Source organism: the organism of the source record quoted next, unplaced genomic scaffold (assembly GCF_019419815.1).
Source record: "Pyrus x bretschneideri cultivar Hongxiangsu unplaced genomic scaffold, Pyrus_bretschneideri_v1 Contig130, whole genome shotgun sequence".
NCBI lineage: Eukaryota > Viridiplantae > Streptophyta > Magnoliopsida > Rosales > Rosaceae > Pyrus > Pyrus x bretschneideri.
Window position 1 is genome coordinate 370,158 of NW_025999425.1, and position 12,391 is coordinate 382,548.

The 12,391-nt window shown below is 38.9% G+C and overlaps 1 pseudogene; it reads right to left on the reverse strand.

Moving 5' to 3' along the window:
* Positions 1–224: 224 nt before the first annotated feature.
* LOC125475072 lies at positions 225–5,852 on the reverse strand (annotated as a pseudogene).
* Positions 5,853–12,391: the final 6,539 nt, after the last annotated feature.

Genomic DNA, 12,391 nt, shown 5'->3' on the forward strand with positions numbered 1-12,391 from the left:
CTCCTTCTTTCTTTCATTCTCCCATATATTTTCCTTCTACGTATAACTAAAAACGAAATAGTTACCAAACAAGCCCTAATTCTTTTCGATTTTATCCCTTCTCTGTTTGCTCAACCATACATATCAACTATGGTACTAATACTACCCATATGCTCATGTGGTCCATCTGATTTTCTAAACCAGACACCCAAATTTGGGTGCCAACTATCATAACCAGTTTTGTATGGTTGCAAATTAGGTTGCTGTCATAGAATAACCACTGTATTCAACGCCAATAAGGCAGAAAAGAAACAACATAACCCCAACCAAAATTATCGACTCTATGACATGAGTTCTGTTTTACAAATTGCACCGGATGTCTAAGCAACATAATCTTCTACAAGTTCAGAATTATGAACAAAAACACGACGGAAGAAAAAGGGGAAGAATACTCCTCAATAGTCTTCTGCACTTGAAGCAACACCTGTTAATCAAATAGAGACGAGCAGCAGGTGGATTGTCTTTTAAACCTCGCCACCTTAAGCATGCCTTCCATCAATAAAGCGGGTGCATAGCCTTCATGCATTTACTTTTACTCTCTTCATCAGCTCTACGAATTCCGTAAAAGCTGCAGTTCAAAGTTTCCTTTCCTCAGTATTGATTTCTTAAAGTCATACAGTAAGTATATACCATTGTTATAAAGAAATGAAATAAGGTATGTAGGCGTAGAAAATTAGCCCGTAAAAAGCCGCAGGGAAAAAATTGACATGCTATGAACTCTAACCTCCCCTTGCAGCTTGTTATTAAATACAACATTAGCTAGGAAAAGTGCATATTTCTAGAAAGGTTTTGAAAGAAAGAACCGCAAGCACCTTCCATAGTTGTTAATTGTAAAATAGAAATTTATTTATCAGTCATTAGAAACATTTACCATAATCTGAATCACGTGGTCCAGGGGATGCTTCAGGGTGGTACTGAAGAGACATGATGTTTATTGCAGGATAGGCAAGACCAGCACAGCTTCCATCATTAAGATTGACATGAGTTACTTCTACACCTTCCGGAAGTGATGCAGGGTCGACTGCATAATTGTGATTCTGGCACAAGAAAATGTAGAGATAAAAGTTTAATTCATAGATGTGCTTTACCTTAACTTGCCTAGAAACGAAGCAGAAGAGGGTCAGGGGTGGAGAATCTAGCACAAGTTAAAGCCCTATCCCGTCGGCATGCTTACTTTAGGATGCCAGTTTATGCCAGTTTAGTTCTTCAAAATTTATTTCATATGGCATAGTTTCAAGCATTGCTGCATTCTTTTTAAAACAGACTTATATGTTTTAGTTACCTGAGCGCTTATCTCAACATGTCCAGTACGAAGGTTGCGGACTGGATGATTTCCTCCATGGTGACCAAACTTCATTTTAAAAGTTTTACCACCTAATGCCTGGCCAAGCAATTGATGACCCATGCAAATTCCAAAAACAGGAACCTTTCCAAGTATCTCCTTGACTGTTTCAACAGCATAAGGAACTGCAGACGGGTCTCCAGGGCCACTGCTAAAAATAACCCCATCTGGTTTCCTCGTAAGGGTCTCTGATGAAGAGTACGTTGATGGCACAACAGTAATTTTACAGCCGTGGGAAGCCAAGCGCCTAAGTATGTTATGTTTGATTCCAAAATCAGATGCAATAACCTTCAATACCCGTAGAAAAAGAATTAATATGACTGAACTACCTCATGCCAACGGCAAAGCAATACCGTAGTAATTCAAAATTCAAACAGAACTTAATGTGAACTTACATGAAAAGCCTCTCCATCTCTTCCTTTGTAGTTAAATTCCCACTCTGAATTTGTTTTATCAACCCATTCATAAGGGGCCTTGCATGTGACACCAGTTATCAAATCAACCCCTACAAAATTATATTCAAGCATGGACTTTTACATGTGCAGTACTTACAAACTTCTTTAACTAACTGCATGAGATTCTTACCAACAATATCCCACGAATGAGACATTTCCAAAAGTTCCTCTCTTCTTTTGACTCTTCTGTGCTCAAAACACCAATAAGGCTTCCATCTTGCCTTAATCTGCGGGTGATAGCACGCGTGTCAACATCATCTGTTGTATAATCAGTCAGCATCGAAAGCAAAAGTTAGAAGTTACACAGAAAAAGCATATTACACAAATTAACATGATTCAAAATCTCAGAGCCTTCAAATTTAATCTCATGGTTGAACTTACAAACTCCCATGATATTCCTCTCCGCTAAATAATCTCCAAGAGTTTCTGCACATCTCCAATTTGAAGTACTGAAAAACATCCAAAACAATTAACAAAACCAATTGATTGAAATAACTGAGCACAGCTCATTCAGCAAAATTACAAAGGAAGCGTACCTGATACTTAAACTTCTGATCACTAGACCACCAAGCAAGCATTGCTTGATTCTTCGTCAGCTGATAGGAACCCATCAATATGAGAATTCAACGAAGCCAAGTCAACATAATTTTTAACATGAAAAAAAATCCACCTACCAAAATTTACACCAGTATTTCCTATATGTGGGTTCGTCATCAGCACAAACTGACCAGCATAACTAGGGTCTGTAAGAATTTCTTGATACCTGCATATAAATATAGAATGGCCATATATCAGACTTCAATTCATGTATGATCATGCCGAACTTATCAACTCTATAGACTTTGATATCCAACCAAAGATGTGGTGACCACTTCCATTCATGCAAGCACTGATTTTCGTCACCCAAAGTCTGATTATTTTTAGAGAAATTTTATTTGGACCCAACCTTTTTATCTCTACACCCAACTAACAAATTTTCTTGACTAAACTTTCAAATTTGCCCTTAAATAAATAAGAATGAGAAAATAAATATTAAAGGTTTTATATTGACACCCACATCACCACTACACCTTCATTTTCTCCAGGGAACCCAATACAAGCATTGCGACCATTGATGCTCTTGTTTTCTCTCCCTTGGATCTCACTACTTGGAAAAGATTTCTCAAAATAAAAAAAACTACTCGGAAAAGAAAAAAAGTCGGTGTGGAACTGGAGAGGATCTCTTTCCTTGGCATTCCCACTTTTCATGAGAATAATAGTATTAATTTCCTTTCCGTAAATCAATATGTGAAGAAAAAGGGCTTATGCATATGATGTGGAGGGGATTTCATAACCCAAGGTCCTTATGTCAATTGAAATAAAAAAAGGGCTTTTGCAACTTAAGTTTGCTTTAAGATTCACATAAGGACTCCTACACCACTTGTTCTCCACTCTTGATTTGTCGATTTTAGGCTTGCTGGCGTTTGAGTTCGGTTCGTCAGAAATAATGGAGGCCTGCAGTGGTGGTCGTAGGGTTTGGGTTTAGAGACACAAAGAAAACTTCAATGTTTATTATTTAAGGGAAAATTTGGAAGTTCAGAGAAGAGAAAATATTAGTTGGGTGTAGAGATAGAAAAGTTGGGTCCAAATAAAATTTCCCTTATTTTTATACCCTTGGGGTTACCTCAAGTGATGAGGAAGGCTACATGGGTTAGAATTAAGACGGCAAGGGCTTGACTCCCTCCAATGTAACACAAAAAAATACAATTATTATCTTTAGATTCAGATGGGAGAGAGACATAAGATGTATACAACATTTCATATCATTGGCCAGATTGTACTCAGATTCATAATAGCTCAAACATTATCTGACTGACTCACGTAGTCATCCGACTAATAGACAGCATGCATAGAAGCATATACATCGCAAACCTAGAAGAACATTCACAACTGTGTAAAGTGTATGTGGATGTACTTAGTTTGGATAAGAACAAGCAACTATGGTTTTCAGGCATAACAAAACCCTCCTTTCCCTTAATAACAAGGGTGGTGGGTGAGTTACAGGATCATTTCTTAGTAGGTGCATGTAGTTCACCAAGCAGGAGTAAGAACCAAGGTAATGACATCCAGGTATGATGACATGAAGAATCAACTATTCTGTGAAATAAAAAAATGCCATGACGTGTGAACCAACCTCTCCATATTCCTAAAACCTAGGGAACAAAAATATTTTTTTCTTTACTACAATACCCAGAAATCCCTCAAACTTGGTCCCACACTCAGATTCAAATTAGGTCCTCATGCCAAACCCTACAATCTTTGAGAGGCAGAAAACTCTAGCAAATATTTACATAAGCACCGTGAGGAATCGAACCCTGAGCACGTGAAAGAAAATAATAGACCACAATACTGACTCAAATTCCATACCTTTTGTTTTAGTAATGAATGAACCAAATCAGGAAAAGGAAAGGATACCGTAACAAGTGGGCAATTTCCGAAATAACTTGACATTATGATAGCTTTCGGAGAGGCTAGCAAACAGTTGGTAAGTGAATTTAATGCTCAAGTTGAATAAGAGGACCCTTGTTTTGGAAGCTAAAAGGTTGTGTAGCAGCTAAAAACCACGAAGAGAAAAGAAAAGTAACCAATTGACATTTTAAGATAAATTGCTGGGAAATGCACCATTTATAAGTCATCTCACCCGATCATGGATGTATTGAAAACAACTTCACCAACTTGAGTTCCTGAAGCACCGAATGACTTAGCCCTCCAGATTGAACCATCTTCAAGCACAAGTCTAGCATCCGAAGTCTTCCATGGTGTTTCTGCCAAACCTAAATCATAGAAGTAAAACCAAATGACGAGATCAAAAACTAAGTGACTAGCATGCACAGATTCTGTTGTGGAACACTTATGGTATAACATTGGGGAGGGGACGGTTCAGTCTTATAGATGAAAAGCATTACCGCATGAAAAAACCTGTATTAGTAAGGAATTAGAAAGCACGGTGATGAAGCAATTTCATATTATATGTTATATCCTATTCTTAGTATGCTTTGGTTATTAGTTTGGTGAGATTTTGATACTTTGATTTATATTTTTAATGTAGACATGTGGATTCCAATTGGAGGATGTTCGGGAGTCTATCAAATAGTTCGTGTCAAAGTTTCAGATTTTTTCTACCACACGATGCTAATAAACTTGAAATTTCTATATAAATGTTTAAAATTATAATTACCAATTGGAGAAAAAGGGTTTAGATATTTGTGTCCAATACATATAATGCCTAAATTTTTAAGTTTTAATTAATGTCTACTCATCTAAAACATGTAGGCTGAACAAAAGAATAGTAATTTCATATCTAAATAACTAACTTGTGGATTGTTTAACCAAATAAATCCATAATTTCTGCTCGTCTTTCAATATAATTACTGTCAGTAAATTAAACATGATTAAGGAAAAAAAATAAATAATAATTCACACTTTAGGAAAACTGGTACAATGAGATACAACAATTCAAACAATGAGGGCAACGAAAGAGAGGCAGCAGTACCTGGGACAGAGTTTGATGTGGCGGAGGAGCATCTGAGAGTGAAAACCCTAAGATTTCAAGGATTTGGAGACTTTGGAACAGACAAAGTCGACGGGTTTATTAGAGCTAAGTTGACAGCGGTTGTGGCCATTAGAAACTCTTCTCTTCTCTCTCTTTCTCTCTGCTACGGCTGCGGCGGCGGCGTTTCAGAGAGAAGTTATTGTTTCGACGGAGGAGTCGGAAAAATTGGGCCAGAAATAAGAAGTTTCTGAGAGCCAGAAGATTGTACAAGGTTATATGTCCAGGCGGCGAAAAGCAGGACGAATGCTCATGAACGCACTGCTTTTTTCCGGGGATTTCTCAAAAATTCAAATTTGCCTAATAACTTCTTTGTTTGTCCAAATTTACTCCCTGAAACATTTTTTTTTTGTCACAAATTGATCCGTCAAACTTTCAAAGGTGTGTTTCGCAAGAGGACAGATTTGAAAACTTCAAATTTGGGTTTTAGCTTTAATGGATTCGGGATGAAATGGGTCTGTCTTACAATTTTTTCTTTTTTTTCTTTTAACAAACGATATTATCTACAGAGGGAGGTTAGACCAGTAATGATATGGTTCATGACACACCCCGACCGAGATCAGGTCATGCTGGCCGTCACGTGGAAGTGACATAACCATATGCACAGTGCGGAAGCTAAAAAACAATAATAAAAGTACGAATAAAAACAAACCTATACACAAAGTAAATAACATACATGTGCAAGCGTAAGTGTAAGTGTGAGAAACAAAGTTCAGAGCACGGAAGACCTAGTGCAGTCCGGGAAAAACAACACTAAATAAACACACCCAAAGGTGGTCCTACACTGGTGATAATCTGTCAGATAAGCTGAGAAAATCCTCTGGGGAGTCACCAAAAGTGCTAGCCAAACTAGAACCTGGAGGGGCGCAAAACAGAAAGCGTGAGCGGGCAAAAACAAAGCTTTTCAAAAAAAATCATTTCATAAACAAAGTTCTAACCCCTCACCGTAAAACCTGTATACTTCCCAGAAAAATAGAATATACATATATATATAAGTCATGCTCAGAAATATGCCATGCCAAATGCCTCGAAATAAAATGCAAGTACTCAGGTAATGCCAAACAACGCCATGTAATCTGTTAGCCGGAGTCACCTAACGTGATCTGTACGGCTGAATTTAGAGCTCAAATCTCCAACTCACTAACTATACCTGCACACGAGTCGGAACCACCTAAAGTGGTATGTATGACAGGACTGAGTGTATAATAAGTATGCTCAAGTGCTACGATCACTTGAAGACTGGGCGAATAATTGCGGGTCACCTACGAGTCGGAACCACCTATAGTGGTCTATACGACAGGACTGTGCACCTAACTTGGATCCAAGATGAGCGTGTGGTGCGGGAGGTGAACACCACATAAAGGATTGTGCCCTACTCTGGGCGGGAGCACTAACACTGGGGGTGCAGGTTATGAGCTCTCTATGCATCTTAAATCATTACTGAACATAAACATAAACCATAACTCACCTAGCACTTACCTGTGCGTCCGCAGCATCAACACACATATTTATATGCAACTAATAATGCATAATTAAATGGGCAAACATAAAGCATGGCATATAAATGTATAAACATTTCATTTCACTTTCTGGGAAAAACATAAGTATCTAGGTATATACGAAAAACCAAAAGCCCACTCACTGGTATGTAGAAGGGTCGTAACCCCCTTGCCTCGAGTGACCGCGCTCGTCCTCAGGATAGGTCTCACCTATATGCGAAACAACTATAAAAACGTAAATTTTAAAGCACATAACCAACATTACGAAATAACTTCCCATACAATACTCAAATGGGGTGTATGAATACACCAACGTGATCTACTCAATCTCACGAACATCCCCATATTTTTAAAATAATTTTTCGACGCTGCATGCGCCCCCACACGCAGGCATGTGCCTGGTACACTGACGACGTCAGTTAATGCCGTCAAGAATATTCCGTTAAATCTAACTGATTCCGTTAACGCCGTTAGAATATTCCGTCCAAATTGATGGAATATTTCGTCATCTTCTCCGGCCAACTTCGGCGCCGTCGTCGGCGCCGGAAAACTGGGAAATTTTCTAAACTTGATATATCCTTCATTTTTCAACCAAATTTCACAAAATTGGTACCAAAATGAAGCTTACAACAAGAGGAACAAATCCTTACCACTTTCAAGCACTAAAACCAACGGAATCTCGCTGGGAAAACACCACCAACTCCGGCCAAACCTGCAACTCACTATCCCGACATCCAAAACCTTCAAATGAACCACCCTGAGCCTCCTAAGAACCTCACCAAGCTTCCTACAAGCTTGAAATTCCCAAAAACATAAGAATTAACGTGTGCATGAATAGTGACCAAAATCGGGGATCTCGAGTTTGACGTGAAAACGAAGGTATCCTTACCTGAAATGGGTATGGTTGAACTCCTAAGGACCTCACGAGCACAAATATGTAGTTTGTTTCCTTGATCCGTGACGATTTCAAGGGTTTGTGGTGTTGTCCGTACGAAAAGGATAGGAAAGGGAGAGAGGGAGTCTCGGGACAGGGCAGAGAGAGAGGAAATGAGTGTGGGTATGTGTGTGGTCCAAAATCAACCAATCAAAACCCAAAAACGACCACACAACGAAACAAATATACTAGGGGCAAAACCATCATTTCACCCATACGGTACGAAAAGTCCGGGACAGGCTGTTACAGTTCAAATTCCTCACCTTTACTATAATGATATATTTTACACTAACATATCGTTTATTTAGTGACCCTTTAATTAACGAGTCAGTTTTGTCTACATTTTTTTTTTTAACAAACGATATTATCTATAGAGAGAGGTTGGACCAACAATGATATGGTTCAAATTCCCCACCTTTAGTATAATGATATATTTTACACTAACAGATCGTTTATTTAGTGACCCTTTAATTAACGAGTCAGTTTAGTTTCACTCATGAGTATCCATTTCAACCCATTGAGAACATAAGAGCAGTTCCACCCCTAAAGACTTTGCACCAGCACCCAGCGCATTTATCCACTCAAGTGAACAGTAATAGGCCAAAGCATCTCCACCCCTAAAAACATGCGCCGGCACCCAACCCATTTAAAATATTTTATACTTTTTTAAAAAGAATAAATAAAAAAATAGTTTTATTTTTCGAATAAGATTTTTAACCAATTTCAGATAAAATTCAAATAAACTTAAAAAAAATACACACTAAAATAAAATTACATACTCATAAAAAAAACACACTAAAATAAAATTACATAAACTCGTCAAATACACTTTATTCTTCAACCACAAGCTTATTTTAATTATCTTCACCTTCTTGCAATCCCCACTGGTGCTCAATCAAGTCATTCTGGTAGGTTATGTGCTAGTATGGCTCTTGCACATCAGTGTACCGCTGAACGATCAATTCATTATAACGTCATCCTGTTCCAATGGCTCGTGTTGTATGGGATCTTCGGTCCGGTCATGAGCACAGTAAATACGTGTTCTTGAGTTGTTCATCGAATTCGGCTCATATTCATCGATGGCATCATAATCATACTCATCTTCCACAATCATGTTGTGGAGAATAATACATGTCATCATGATGGATCGAAGAGCCTCGACATCAAACATTCTAGCAGCAGACTTGACAATCGCCCAACAAGCTTGTAGAATACCAAAACAATGCTCCACATCCTTCCTACACCCCTCTTGACATTTTGCGAAGTGTTTTTCTTTTTCAGTCTATAGATGTGGCACTGTTTTGACAAATGTAGACCACCTTGGGTAAATGTCGTCTGCAAGGTAGTATTCTCTGTCGTATTTAGTGCCATTAACCCAATATGTGCATCTCGGCGATTTTCCTTGCAGCAGATTGTCGAACACTGGAGATTGAGCAAGGAATTTAGGTCATTCTGAGCTCCTGGAACACCAAAAAAAGCATGCTAAATCCATGTATCAAATGAAGCCACTGCTTCCAAAATGATACTTTTGACTCCTTTTCTGTCGCCATAAGCTCCTTGCCACACACTTGGACAGTTTTTCCAAGTCCACTACATGCAATCGATGCTTCCAATTATTCCAGGGAAGCCTCGCATCTCACCCTTCCTCGGAAGCCTTCACATGTCCTTTGGTGTGGGTGTCCGGAGGTACTCATTGCTGTACAGGGCTTCAATTGCAGAGCAAAACCGCATCAAGGACTCCATAATAGTTGTTTTTCCCATCCTCGCGATCTCATCCACTTGATCTGCAGATGCTCCATATGCAAGCATTCGCAAGAAAGTCGTAATTTTTTGCTTTGGAAGAAGACCTAGAACACGAAAAGCATCATCTTTTTGCACAAAACATGGATCATGGTTGCAAATAGCACTCATGATTTTGTTAAACAAACTTCGTTGCATTCTAAAACAACGTCTAAAAACATGATCAGGGAATACGCTGTTGGGAATAAAATAATCTTCCAAAAGATCTTTACCTCGTTTTTCCCTTTTTCTATCGAAGTTTGCGGCACGTCTAGGTTTGGCTATCTGATCCACAGCTTCCATGACACGGCGGGAATGTGAGGCCATCTGCCTTCTATGGTCATCATCCAAGTCCTCATCCATTTCGAAAACCTCATATCCACCTCCACCTTCCTCGAGATTGATCAATTCTTCTTGTTATGCCAACAATCTTTTCTGTTGCTCCACAAATTGTTTATGCACTCTCCTTGAAGAAGACATTGTAAAAAAACTCAAGATTTGAAAACAATGAAGATGGACGTAGGGATGCATGGTGTATATGGACAAAAAAAATTAAGGATGAGCCTTTTGGTATTTTTTTCACACAAAATGTATATGAAAAGGTTTGGTAGAAAGTGTAGAAAATATTGAAACGTGGTGTAAGGAGGAAGATGAGGGTTAGGTATTTATAGAAGAAAAAAAATAAATTTTTTAAAAATTTTCTGTATTTTTTAATAATTTTTCTATATTTTTTCATAATTTTAATATTTTAATATAGTTAATTAATCTGGACCGTTGGATTTGAAAAATATTCGAATCTAAGAGCCAAGGCGTTGCCACGTGGCCAACGTTCATAATTCTGACTATTGGGCCTTTTTTATTTTTTTTATTTTTATTTTTAGTGAAAAAACGCGGACCGTTGATCTGTGATCGACGGTCCATTTTAAAAGTCAACTTAAATTTTTTTTTTTACCGTTGGAAATCCAACAATCTTCAAAAACTAGCCGTTGGAAATCCAACGGCATTGAGAGGGCCGCGTCGCCTCCTTCCTGGTGAAGCACAAGTGGTTTGATAGAAGGCCCCGCCACCTGCACCCTTGTCCCCTACTTGTGCCCACTCGCGAGTGAGCTACACGCACCAGGAAAATAGCTCAACTCATCGGTCAGTCAATTTTGGGCTGGCCCAGAGACCAGCTTGGGCTAGGTGCCAGGCAAGTTGCTTGGTTGGAGTGAATTGACAGGGTGTCAACCTGATTTTTGGACTGGGTGCTGGACTATTCCACCTCCGATGGAACTGCTTTAACTATTTTAATAGTCAGACATATTCCTCTTTAATAAGTTATATCAAACTTATTCCTACAATCCTTGTCACTAACTTTTTAATCTTAAGAAAAACAAATAATTTTTCTTTAGTGCACGATCACAAGATTATATTTGAATCTTTTCGCCTTTTGTTGTCCCTTTTAAGTTAAACTTTAAGTTTGATTCTAGCCAAAAATAAAAAAAATAAAAAAAATCTTAACGAGTGATACAAGTTGAGCTGTGTGAACAGACTCGAGTTTTAATTTTTATACTCGTGACCTACGAGTTGACACAAGGCAGCCCGTTAAGATAACTGATAACTGATAACATGAACACAACAAACACAATTTGTTTATCAGGTATAATATTCACAGTTGTGTTAATATTAATCTAACAAAGTTGCAATTTGACTGAGCTCTAAGGTGAGACAGACTGGATCAAGGCACACCTGCGCATTATTTTAGAAAACGGAAAGGTTGAGATTCAACTATAGTTTATTTAGTTAAATCTCAACCGCTCACTCATGACAAAAAATAAATGGGAACGAATTTCCGAAACAAACAAAAAGGTGGTTGGACATAGAGAAGATTTATGAAACCCCACCCTTAAAATTAAGTGTAATTTCACAAATTTTAAATAAAAATAATGAAATTACCTTTCTGTCCCTAACCTTACCCAATCCGGATCCTTTGTTTTTGGATTCCTTTTCTAGTTCTCCTTATTTCCCTGCTTGCCACGTGGCAGACCCTCACATTATCTCTCATTCTTTCTCTTCTCCTCGAGCACTCACCCTTTCACTCTCGGATCTCTCTCACTATCACAGAACCCTCTCTCGCTCTCCTCGATTGCACCCAACCACCCACACACCTAAGTTGACAAACGAACGGTGACGACTGTGTCACCATCACCACTGGTGTCAACCCTCTTCCTCCCTCGTCTCTGTGAAGCACGGGACACCCAGAGTCCACCCAAAACTCTTTCGGTGAGCCGTGGTGTTTGAGCTCAAAGTCCGACCATTTCACGACGAATTGAAGGTGAGAAACCCTCCCTCTCGTCTTTGTTGTCATTTTAATTGGTAGATCATATATTAAGTCATCAAATCGCTGTTGATCAAAGCTCGGGAGGCTCCGCCTTCGTTCTCGACGAAAACCGGGTCGATCAACCCACAACCGGAGCCCAAGCCCTTTAGCCTAGAGCTTTGGGTCGGGCCTTCAAACCTAAGCCCATTAGAAACCCAAAGCCCTTTAAGCCCCAACCCAACCTATTGAACCGGTCTGACCCAAACCCTAGGCCTGGTTGACCCGGACCCGTTGACTTCGATCAACGCTGATCGTTAACTTTGATCGTTGTCAGTTGATCGGTCAATGTTAACTTTTTATTGACTTTTTTGGGTTTCGGTCAGACCCCTCCTAGGCTAATTTCGACGTCCTGGATCCGTTTTTGATGTCCATTTTCCAAAATTCAATCGTTTAAG